The 12,712-nt window shown below is 35.5% G+C and overlaps 1 long non-coding RNA gene across 1 annotated transcript; it reads right to left on the reverse strand.

The window, feature by feature from the left end:
- Nucleotides 1-8,152: 8,152 nt before the first annotated feature.
- Nucleotides 8,153-12,050, reverse strand: LOC139585865 (uncharacterized). Its single transcript, XR_011677388.1, has 2 exons — nucleotides 11,629-12,050; nucleotides 8,153-10,522 (listed from the first exon to the last, which is right to left on the reverse strand). It is a non-coding gene; the product is annotated as an uncharacterized lncRNA (long non-coding RNA).
- Between the last annotated feature and the right edge of the window lie 662 nt (nucleotides 12,051-12,712).

The following is a 12,712-nucleotide window of genomic DNA, read 5'->3' on the forward strand; positions in this document are numbered from 1 at the left end:
GCTGCTGTCTCACTGTGAGTCCTTTCTTTTTAAAAAAAGTCTCCTACATAGCATCGTTTCTATTTTAACAATTTTTATAACCTAAAGCTATATTTAACACTGTACTTGAGAAAACTAATACAGCATTTCTTTCTAACACTACACATATAATATTCATTTTAATATTTGCAAAAAGCCAATCATAAAATACACGGATTTTTCACAGCTTCGTTGTCGTTCTGCTGCTTGCATTACCCGGTCCACAAATGTAGTAAATGGTTTTATTTGTCCTCAGCATCGAGGACAAGTCTTGGCTAATCAGATTTTAGGCTTTTTCAAAACTTCCTGCAGGCTGAATTTGCAAAAAGAGCCATCTTTTTCATGTCATCTAACGCTGGTTTGGGTAAATTCACTCGATTATCATTCTGATCATCAGGAGGGTCACCAGTCAGCTTAGACGTGACAAGGGTACGAGGGTTTGTGTCAGTACTCTGTCTGTAAGTGGCTAGTACCCCTGTGAGCAGCCTTTTCCATTTGAATTCCCACATTTTGAGGCTGTGAGAATTACACCAGCAGGATTTTTACAGTCATTTGGTGGGTTTGTCCTTCCAGGGTGCTTTTCAGCAGTTGCTTAAAATATGGGCAGCAGATGCCACCGTCCCTTATTGCTTTTTGCAATTCTTTTATCTCATGAGGTGGGACAGCCACCCATGTTCTAGGACCACCGGCTTGCTGGCTGAATGGCACAGGCATAGCTGAAGGATTTAGAATTTCTTCTTTGCAAATCTGGTGTCTGACTTCGTGCCAGTCTGTTCATTGAAAATGATCAAAAGATTTTTGTGAGTTTTCTAATTTTGGGATTAATGCTGGCGAATTTTCAGGGTTTAGTATGTCTCATTTTGGGTCGAGAAATCTGTCCCAAACACTGGGGAGACTTTGGAGCTATTTGGGAACAGCTCTTTTTCGAAAATCTTTTGTGCTGGGATCAAAGGGTCGGCATTTTCAGGGGCGAAATAATTCTCTGTCTGTCCTGTATTTATTAAAGCAGCTGTCATATTCCAGCCTCCTCCTCCTCCTTGCACGGTTTGTGTGCGGGGATGCGGCGGTGCGGACGAATCGTGACACAAAGTAGTCCCGCTCGGTGCTATGAGTGCGGAAGGCGAAAACGCGGAGGGATATCAGGGATCGGTTGTGCAGCGTCCCGCGCTGCGGAGGGATCTCTCGGTGATGCGGCGGAGAGAGATCCGGCAGAGGCAGGGACGCGGAAGGATACACGCGAGCCGCTGCAGTTTTCGCCTGCTGTGCTGCCGTGTACGGACCCGGTGGCGGCGGAAGCGGCGTGACAGGGCACCGGGATGCCGGCTGTGGCCGGACAGCGGCACGCAGCGGCTCGAACCGGGACCGGGCTGTATCAAAGCCGCGGCGAACGCAGCGGGGGGGGGGGGGTGGGGGGGTGGAGGCGGAGCCGTGGAGATAGAACTGCGCATGCGTGCGGCTGATCCCGGAAGCAGCGCTGCGGTTCCATGAGTCGGCGCGGAGTGATATCACTGGTGCTGGGGTTGTAGCAACTGCGCATGCGTGGGTTCCGTCACTAGGGCGGCGCGGGCAGAGCCATCATGGCGGCGGGCGGGCCGGGGGGTGCGGGAGGCGGCGGAGCTGCGGGAACGGGAACGCGGCTGCGGAAGGGAACGCCGGGACGCCCGTGGCTGCAGGAGGCGGCAGCTCTGAAGCGGGAGGGTGCGGTGGGGAAGGCGCGGCGGCGGCAGGAGAGGGGAAGCGAGCACGGGCGGCGCTGACGGGAGGCGGGGCTGGAGCGCCGCGGCACCGGCACGGGGTGCCTTGGGTGGCTGGGGCGCCCCGGTAAAACAGTCATTAAAACACCCTAAAAATTATTTTAAAAGCCATGAAAAAGCCCTAAAGGTATCCTAAACATGTCCAGAGAATTGCTAAAAAACTCGTGCAAAAAAAACACCCCTAAAATATCCCTAAAAATCATCTAAAAGACCCTAAAAAACTGTTTACCCCTACCTGTAACACTGTGGCCTCCAAACATCATCTCTGCCTATTAATGGGGGTAACTGCAAGGCCCTCAAACAGCACCAAAATCACCAGCACCAAATAAAATAAAAAACTTTATAAATAGAAAAATTAAAAATAAAAATAAAATAAAAAATAAAATTAAAAAAAAAATAAATGCTCTAAAAATGGGAAAATTAAAAAACCCAATTAAATAAAATAGAAAATTTAAAAAATAAAAAGCTTTAAAAATAGAAAAATTAAAACTAAAAATTTTAAAAATTAAAAAATGCTTTAAAAATAGAAAAATTAAAACTAAAAATTAAAAAAAATTTAAAAATAAATGCTTTAAAAAGAAAAATTAAAACTAAAAAATAAAAATGAAATTAAAAAGATAAATGCTTTAAAAATAGAAAAATCAAAGCTAAAAATAAATAAAACATAAAATTAAAAAAATAAAATAAATGCTTTAAAAATAGAAAAAGCAAAAAATAAAAATAAATAAAAAATAAAATTAAAAAATAAAATAAATGCTTTAAAAATAAAAAAACCTAAAAATTAAATAAAAAATAAAAAAAGCTTTAAAAATAGAAAGATCAGAAATAAAAATAAATAAAAAATAAAATTAAAACAAATGCTTTAAAAATAGAAAGACCAAAACTAAAAATTAAATAAAAAATAAAATTAAAAAAAAAAAAAGCTTTAAAAATAAAAAAATTAAAACTAAAAATTAAATAAAAAATAAAAAAGCTTTAAAAATAGAAAGATCAGAAATAAAAATTAAATAAAAAATAAAATTAAAACAAATGCTTTAAAAATAGAAAGACCAAAACTAAAAATTAAATAAAAAATAAAATAAAAAAAAAATAAAATAAATGCTTTAAAAATGGAAAAAGCAAAAAATAAAAATGAAATAAAAAATAAAATTAAAAATTAAAATAAATAGTTTAGAAATAAAAAATGAAAACTAAAAATGAAATAAAAAATAAATTTAAAAAAATAAATGCTTTAAAAATAAAAAATAAAAATTAAAATTAAATAAGATATAAAATTAAACAATAAAGAAAAAAAAATAGAAAAATCAAAAATAAAAATTAAATAAAAAGTAAAAAATAAAATAAATGCTTTAAAAATAAAAAAATCAAAACTAAAAACTAAATAAAAAATAAAATAAATGCTTTAAAAATAGATAAAGCAAAAAAAAGAAATAAAAAAATTAAAAAATAAAATAGTTTAGAAATAAAAACATCAAAACTAAAAATGAAATAAAAAATAAAATTAAAAAAATAAAATAAATGCTTTAAAAATAAAAAAATTAAAAATAAAAATTAAATAAAAAATAAAATTTAAAAAATTTAAAAAAATTAGAAAAATCAAAAATAAAAATTAAATAAAAAGTAAAAAATAAAATAAATGCTTTAAAAATAAAAAAATAAAAACTAAAAATTAAATTAAAAAAATAAATGCTTTAGAAATAGATAAAGCAAAAATAAAAATGAAATAAAAATGAAATTAAAAAAATAAAATAATTTAGAAATAAAAAATGAAAACTAAAAATGAAATAAAAAATAAAATTAAAAAAAAATGCTTGAAAAATAAAAAAATTAAAAATAAAACCTTAATAAAAAATAAAAAAATAAAAAACTTTAAAAATAGAAAAATCAAAAATAAAAATTAAATAAAAAGTAAAAAATAAAATAAATGCTTTTAAAATAAAAAAATCAAAACTAAAAATTAAGATAAAAATAAAAATAAAAAAATAAAAAAATTTCTTTAAAAATAGAAAAATTAAAACTAATAATTAAATAAAAAATAAAAATAAAACAATAAAGAAAAAAGCTTTAAAAAAAGAAAAAACTAAAAAGATTAAAATAAAATAAAAAGCTTTAAAATGAGAAAAATTCAAAATAAAAATTAAATTTAAAAAATTCATAAAATTAAATTAATTAAAAATTAATAAAAAACAAAATAAAATCCATAAAGTGCTGTAAAGTACAGTAAAAGTTCCATAAAGGCAGTGCCGTAAAGCGCCACTGTCGTAAAAGTGTCGTAAAATGAGCATTTTATGACAGTCGCGCTTTACGGCCGCTTTACGACAGTTTTGCTTTACGGCCGCTTTACGACAGTCGCGCTTTACGGCAGTTTTGCGACAGTCGCGCTTTACGGCCGCTTTACGACATCCGCGCTTTACGGCACCGTTTACGTCATCCGCGCTTTACGGCACATTTTGCGACAGTTTTGCTTTACGGCCGCTTTACGACAGTCGCGCTTTACGACCCCTTTTGCGACAGTCGCGCTTTACGGCACCTTTTACGGCAGTCGCGCTTTACGGCCGCTTTACGACAGTCGCGCTTTACGGCACCTTTTACTACAGTCGCGCTTTACGGCCGCTTTACGACATCCGCGCTTTACGGCACCTTTTACGACAGTCGCGCTTTACGGCACCTTTTACGACAGTTCTGCTTTACGGCAGTTTTGCGACAGTCGCGCTTTACGGCACCTTTTACGACAGTCGCGCTTTACGGCCGCATTACGACAGTCGCGCTTTACGGCACCTTTTACGACAGTCGCGCTTTACGGCACCTTTTACGACAGTCGCGCTTTACGGCCGCATTACGACAGTCGCGCTCTACGGCACCTTTTACGACAGTCGCGCTTTACGGCAGTTTTGCGACAGTCGCGCTTTACGGCCCCGTTTACGACAGTCGCGCTTTACGGCACCTTTTACGACAGTTCTGCTTTACGGCACCTTTTACGACAGTCGCGCTTTACGGCACCTTTTGCGACAGTCGCGCTTTACGGCACCTTTTACGACAGTCGCGCTTTACGGCCGCATTACGACAGTCGCGCTCTACGGCACCTTTTACGACAGTCGCGCTTTACGGCACCTTTTACGACAGTCGCGCTTTACGGCCGCTTTACGACAGTCGGGCTTTACGACAGCTTTTGCGACAGTCGCGCTTTACGACACCTTTTACGACAGTCGCGCTTTACGGCACCTTTTACGACAGTCGCGCTTTGCGGCAGTTTTGCGACAGTCGCGCTTTACGTCACCTTTTACGACAGTCGCGCTTTACGGCCGCTTTACGACAGTCGCGCTTTACGGCACCGTTTACGACAGTCGCGCTTTACGGCACCTTTTGCGACAGTCGCGCTTTACGGCACCTTTTACGACAGTCGCGCTTTACGGCCGCTTTACGACAGTCGCGCTTTACGGCACCTTTTGCGACAGTCGCGCTTTACGGCACCACCTTTTACGGCACTTTTACGGCACTTTACAGCACTTTACGGTTTTTATTTTGTTTTTCAATTATTTTTAATTAATTTTATTTTTTAATTTTATTTTTTATTTCACTTTTATTTTTCTTTTTTTTTTAATTTTTTTGTTTCATTTTTTTATATTTTTTATTTAGTTTTTATTTTTCATTTTTCTATTTTTAAAGCATTTATTGTTTTTTAAATTTTTTAAATTTTTTTTATTTTTCATTTTTCTATTTTTAAAACTTTTTTATTTATTTTTCATTTCACTTTTATTTCAGTTTTTTTCATTTTTTCATTTATTTTTAAAGCTTTTTTTAAATTTCTATTTTTCATTTTTCTATTTTTAAGGCTTTTTATTTTTTAATTTTTTTTAATTTAATTTTTTTCATTTTTCTATTTTTAAGGCTTTTTATTTTTTAATTTTTTTAAATTTAATTTTTTTCATTTTTCTATTTTTAAGGCTTTTTATTTTTTAATTTTTTTTAAATTTAATTTTTTTCATTTTTCTATTTTTAAAGTTTTTTTAATTTTTAATTTTTAATTTCATTTTTATTTCAGATTTTATTTTTCATTTTTTCATTTATTTTTAAAGCTTTTTTTAATTTTTATTTTTCATTTTTCTATTTTTAAAGCATTTATTTTTTTATTTAATTTTTATTTTTCATTTTTTTGTTTTTAAAGCTTTTTATTTTTTTGGTTTTTTATTTCATTTTTATTTTTCATTTTTCTATTTTAAAGCTTTTTATTTTTTAAATATTATTTTTTATTTAGTTTTTATTTTTCATTTTTCTATCTTTAATGCTTTTTTATTTTATTTTTAATTTTTTTAATTTAATTTTTTAAATTTTTCTATTTTTAAAGCTTTTTTTTAATTTTTCATTTTTTAATTCATTTTTATTTCACTTTTTTTCATTTTTGCATTTATTTTTAAAGCTTTTTTTTAATTTTTAATTTTCATTTTTCTATTTTTAAAGCTTTTTGTTTTATTTTTTATTTTCTATTTAATTTTTATTTTCCATTTTTCTATTTTTAAAGCTTTTTATTTTATTTTTTAATTTTTTTTATTTCATTTTTTTCTATTTTTAAAGCTTTTTTTAAATTTTTCATTTTTTATTTCAGTTTTTATTTTTCATTTTTTCACTTATTTTTAACGCTTTTTTAATTTTTCATTTTTCATTTTTCTATTTTTAAAGCTTTTTATATTTAATTTTTTTTTTTATTTAATTTTTATTTTTCATTTTTCCATTTTAAAGCTTTTTATTTTATTTTTTTAAATATTATTTTTTGGTTTTATTTTTCATTTTTCTATCTTTAAAGCATGTATTTTTTTTTAATTTTATTTAATTTTTCTTTTTCATTTTTCTATTTTTAATGATTTTTTATTATTTTTTAATTTAATTTTTATTTTTCATTTTTCTATTTTAAAGCTTTTTATTTTATTTTTTTATTTTATTTTTATTTAGTTTTTAATTTTCATTTTTTTATTTTTAAAGCTTTTTTTTAATTTTTATTTTTCATTTTTCTATTTTTAAAGCTTTTTATTTTATTCTTTAAATTTTTTTAATTTCATTTTTATTTTTCATTTTTCTATTTTAACGCTTTTTATTTAAATTTTTTAATTTTATTTTTTATTGAATTTTTATTTTTCATTTTTCTATTTTAAAACTTTTTATTTTTTTAAATATTATTTTTTATTTCATTTTTATTTTTCATTTTTCTATTTTAAAACTTTTTATTTTTTTAAATATCATTTTTTGTTTAGTTTTTATTTTTTTATTTTTAAAGCTTTTTTTTAATTTTTATTTTTATTTTTTCTATTTTTAAAGCTTTTTATTTTATTTTATTTGGTGCTGCCCAGACCAACTCAAGCCGCTGATTGTGGTTGTGTTTGAGGGTCTTGCATTACGGCACCACCTTTTATGGAACTTTTACAGCACTTTATGGTTTTTATTTTGTTTTTCATTTATTTTTAATTAATTTTATTTTTTTATTTTATTTTTATTTTTTCTATTTTTAAAGCTTTTTTATTTTATTTTATTTGCTGCTGCCCAGACCAACTCAAGCCACTGATTGTGGTGCTGTTTGAGGGTCTTGCATTATGGCACCACCTTTTATGGAACTTTTACAGCACTTTATGGTTTTTATTTTGTTTTTTATTTATTTTTATTTAATATTTTTTTAAAATTTTTTTTTCTATTTTTAAAGCTTTTTATTTTATTTTATTTGGTGCTGCCCAGACCAACTCAAGCTGCTGATTGTGGTTGTGTTTGAAGGTCTTGCATTACAGCACCACCTTTTATGGAACTTTTACAGCACTTTATGGGTTTTATTTTGGTTTTTTTTTAATTTTTATTTTTTCTATTTTTAAATCTTTTTTATTTTATTTTATTTGCTGCTGCCCAGACCAACTCAAGCCGCTGATTGTGGTGCTGTTTGAGGGTCTTGCATTACAGCATCACCTTTTATGGAACTTTTACAGCACTTTACAGCACTTTATGGTTTTTATTTTGTTTTTCATTTATTTTTAATTAATTTTATTTTTTAATTTTTTTTTTTTAAAGCTTTTTATTTTATTTTATTTGCTGCTGCCCAGTCCAGCTCCAGCCGCTGATTGTGGTGCTGTTTGAGGGTCTTGCATTATGGCACCACCTTTTATGGAACTTTTACAGCACTTTATGGTTTTTATTTTGTTTTTTTTTTTTTAATTTTTATTTTTTCTATTTTTAAAGCTTTTTTATTTTATTTTATTTGCTGCTGCCCAGACCAACTCAAGCCGCTGATTGTGGTGCTGTTTGAGGCTCTTGCATTACAGCACCACCTTTTATGGAACTTTTACAGCACTTTATGGTTTTAATTTTGTTTTTCATTTATTTTTAATTAATTTTATTTTTTTAAATTTATTTTTAATTTTATTTTTATTTTTTCTATTTTCAAAGCTTTTTATTTTATTTGCTGCTGCCCAGACCAACTCAAGCTGCTGATTGTGGTGCTGTTTGAGGGTCTTGCATTACAGCACCACCTTTTATGGAACTTTTACAGCACTTTACAGCACTTTATGGTTTTTATTTTGTTTTTCATTTATTTATTTATTTTTTTAGTTTTTATTTTTTCTATTTTTAAATCTTTTTTATTTTATTTTATTTGCTGCTGCCCAGTCCAGCTCCAGCCGCTGATTGTGGTGCTGTTTGAGGGTCTTGCATTATGGCACCACCTTTTATGGAACTTTTACAGCACTTTATGTTTTTAATTTTGTTTTTCATTTATTTTTAATTAATTTTATTTTTTAAAATTTTTAAATTTAATTTTTATTTTTCATTTTTCTATTTTTAAAGCTTTTTTATTTTATTTTATTTGCTGCTGCCCAGTCCAGCTCCAGCCGCTGATTGTGGTGCTGTTTGAGGCTCCCCAGGACGAGGGAAGAGACGAGAACCTGACTCCACCTTTCCCAAGGCTGGGATCTGATAAATCACTGAATTTCTGTCACTTTTTAAATGCTGCTTGCAGTGAAAACATTGTCTCTAAACCCTCCTCAATGGGGTTCAATTTCTCTGCTCCATTTCTTCCCTCCCACCCCTCACTGCTGCTCTAAGATCCCTCAGCAGCTCAGTCTTTGTGTTTTGGTTGACGTTTATGCCCACTTGCCCCAAAGCTCTGGGGGTTCTTTTTCAAATATGATATTGATTGTTTTCTTGGTTTAAAAAAGAAAAAACTGAAATACACACACAAAAGCAGCAGGTCCAAAAGCAGCAGGTCTCCATGGCTCAGCCCTGAGTGGTGAAGGAAGAGCAACAGGAAGGGTGCTTTGGGTGCTGCAGAAAGTCTCTGTAAGGGTTAAAGGAGAATCCCATTCCCACAGATGGCTTTTGTTTTCTTTTTTTTTTTTTGTTTTTAATGGGTTATGGTGCTGGGAAGATCTGGAAAGAGTGCAAGTCCCTCATTCCAGTCTGGATGTCTTGTTTTAAGAAATGTGTTCTCTCAGCTCATGGAGAGCACAGTTTTGGGTTCGTCCTCACACCCTCCAGTCTTGGTGGCTCTGTTGGTTTTTTATTTCCCTTTCCCTGCCCTCACTCCCCCGATGGCTGCAGGGGATGTGATTCAGGCACTCATCACTGCTCTGTATCTTCTTTACAGAGCTCAGACTGACTGGGTCTCTCACCCTCCTCTCACAGCAGTGCTGCAGAGTGAGGCACACGGCAGGGCAGGGCTTTTAGCTGTTGTTTTATCTCCTGGTTTGATGTTTAACCCCAAGCCCCTGCTCACCATGCCAGGCTGGGCTGCAGGGGAGCACATTGACAGCAACAGTGGCTGCACCACAACCACAATCAATCTGATAGGAAAAGGGTTTAAGGTTCTAACAGTGCCATGCAGACTGAGCTGAGCCCAACCTGGGCCTAGCTTGATCCCTGATCTGTGTAAAGCCCTCTCCTGTGCTTTCCTGAGGCTGGGGCAGCTGGAGAGGTTGCTCTCCATGAGGCCAGGATGGCAGCTGTGGGCTGAAACTCGCTGAGCTGCCTCCCCAGTAGGGGATGGGATTGTGAGGGATTTAAAAGAAAAAACATTACAATGTCTTTGTCATCTGCCATGCTCACCTAAGCTGGATGTTGGTGCTTTGTAGTATTTTTTAAAATAAAAACCAAATGCTTTCCCTTTATAAGTAAATATGCTATGAAGAGGGCCTCAAATGAAAGATGATTAATTACTATCCAACTGCTGCTAAATTCATTGCTTGATGGTCCATATACTGCATTTTTTAATGTCACTGGTACCTGATACAGACCATTCCCAAGCTGTTTGGTAATTATTTATCAGCCATCTGCATCAGCATCATCTGCATGACCAGAGATGGCCAAAAAGCAGGAAGGAGATAAAGGGGTTAAGCTGTAGGCAGGAAAGGGAAGGCAGAAACCAAGCAGCAAACAATTGGCACCTGGGCTCCACTGAAGACTAAAAGTGGGAAAAAATGGCTTAATTGGAAAATCTGCCTATTGTGTGTGCAGTCTCCAAGGGGAAACAAACAAACCCATTCAAAGGAAGGGGGAAAAAAAAAGGCAAATAATTAAAAAATCCTTGTGCTGTTGTGCAGAACTGGGAAGTTTAACTCTTCCCAGTCTCAGGCAGAAATATTTCTATAACCAAACCATCTCCCTTTTTAAAGCATTTGGTTGGAGTGAGTAATTTCTTAAGTCCTCCATCATCAGGACCAGTTTGGGTTTGGCAGCTCCAACACCTTGGCAAGGCCAGGACGAGTTCAGTGCTTCTCCCTGTCCTGAAAGAGAGGAGAAAAGGGAAGTTAAGCTCACTGCAGAATCAAAGCCTCCTGCATTTCATCTCTTGGCTTGCATTGCTCACCATGGAGTTTTAGCCATAAAAAAAGGGGAGGTGGCACCAAATCGAATTAAAAAGTGCCTTTTCCCCAGTGTTTTTATTCCAGACATTCAAAGGAAGCTCATTTTTCTGCTAGCAGGGAACTGTTGCCTATTTTGATCCGTGTTAACTTGGGGTTTCCCTTGGCACCAAAATCAGGGGGTGAACCCAGCCCTTGAAGGGCCATAAGATCCCAACTATCCAATCCCCAACCCCCTCAGCATTGGCTTGCAGAACCTTCTCAGGGTTAATTTAGCAAACTTAGGGGTTTGGCAAGTTCAGGATCAAAACAACCAAAAAAATTCGTGAAAAAAGAAACTGAACTGAGGCTGGCTAAAAGCTGATGACTCATTACAACAGTTCAGTGAAAAAGAGGCAGAATTGATCCTGTGGCTTGTTTTTAAAATTTTAAAAGTTTAACAGTAATTAAATGGTTATAAAAATAGTAATACAATTAAAGTAATAATAATTTGGACAATTTGAATTAGGACAATATGAGACAATAAAGACAAAGAGTTACAGATGTCCGGGTACCTTTTTCTGGGCAGCATGGAAAGGAAGCTGGAAAAAGGACCCCCGTTAACAAAGGACTAACCCTTAAAAACAACAGCCTGTTGCATATTCATACACTTCATACACGATGCATAAATTCCATTCAAATACAGGATTCTGTCTGGTCATCATCAACTTCTTCCTCTGGATCCTAACAGCACCTTTGAGCCAGTAAGAAGTTCGTTTCTTCTAATAAGAGAGCAATAAATTCTTTTTCTCTGAAAGATTTAGGTGTCCTGTGGCTGCTATCTCACTGCGAGTCCTTTCTTTAAAAAAAGTCTCCTACATAACAGAGTTTCTGTTTTAACATTTTGTTATAACCTAAAACTATATTTAACACACTACTTAAGAGAATTAATACAGCGTTACTTTCTAACAGAACAGATGTAATATTCATTTTAATATTTGCGAAAAGCCACTCACAAAATACGCATTTTTCACATTTTCAATACTCACCAAGCCATCTGGCCAGAGTGCTGTGCCCACCGAGGACACAGCAACCAGCAGGGACCTTCCTCCCATTCTCCAGCACAGGCTTCTTCCCTCCACACGCAGGGAGCTGCAGCCACTCAGGGAACGCCGACTTAGTCACAACAGGAGAGGCACAAGGATAATTTGGAACTCGTTGTGACCTCAACGCCGCCCAGACCCAGGAGAAAGCAGTTTTCCATGAGACCGAGCGGGGTATTTCCCGTACCGCCCTCCCTTCTCCCTACCCGAGGCGCATGAGCACACTGCCGCCATCATTGGAAGGGCAAGTGAGTGCCGCCCTCAGCCGCCATCTTGGGTGTGGCGTAAAAGTGACCTTTTTTTTCTCTCCCCTTTCCAGTTCTCACCCCCTGCAGAAGCAGGAAAACTGCCTTGCAATCAAGTACAAAACCTGCCTGGCAAGCCCAGGATGCCAGCAGCCGTTTCTCCTGCATTTCCTCTCCGCAATCTTTGGTACCGGCAGAAGCCACTCCCGGCCGAGCCGCCATCTTTGTTGTGGTACCCTTAAGCATCCCCCGCTCCTCACACAGGTGTTTCTCTTACCGGCTACCTCAACCCGGTCCCGACGCCGATCCCGCGCTCTCAGCGCCATTTTCTGCTTCTTTTCCCGACGGGAGAAAACGGGTGGTGGGGTCAGCGGCACCGGAGCCCCGCGAACCGCGGCAGGGAGCGGCGGCGCCGCCTCTGCCGGAGTCCTGCCGCGGCCGCCATGTTGAGTGTGGCTGGAGCCCGACAGGTGATGGCCGATTGCCGGAGGCACTTGGTACTGTCAAAGTACCTGGAGTTGGCACAGGTGCCAGCTTGGCTCTGGCAGGCATATTTCGCAAAGTGCAATTTCAGCAGGCAGCCGGCTACTCCGGGCCACGGGCACAAACACCGGCCCTTTTCCCTGGCAAACAAAACTCACCAGCCCAGTGATGGCAGATTGCAGGGGGCACTTGGCACTGACTGCGCCGCCTGATTTTGCAGTGCTGGCAGCATGGGCTTGAGAGAATGCAGAATTTCAAGAGCAATGCAGAATTTCAGGAGCCAGCCAGCCGCTCCGGGCCAC

This window comes from Agelaius tricolor, unplaced genomic scaffold, assembly GCF_023055355.1.
Source record: "Agelaius tricolor isolate 1412-34295 unplaced genomic scaffold, bAgeTri1.0.p SCAF_96, whole genome shotgun sequence".
NCBI classification, from domain to species: Eukaryota; Metazoa; Chordata; class Aves; order Passeriformes; family Icteridae; genus Agelaius; species Agelaius tricolor.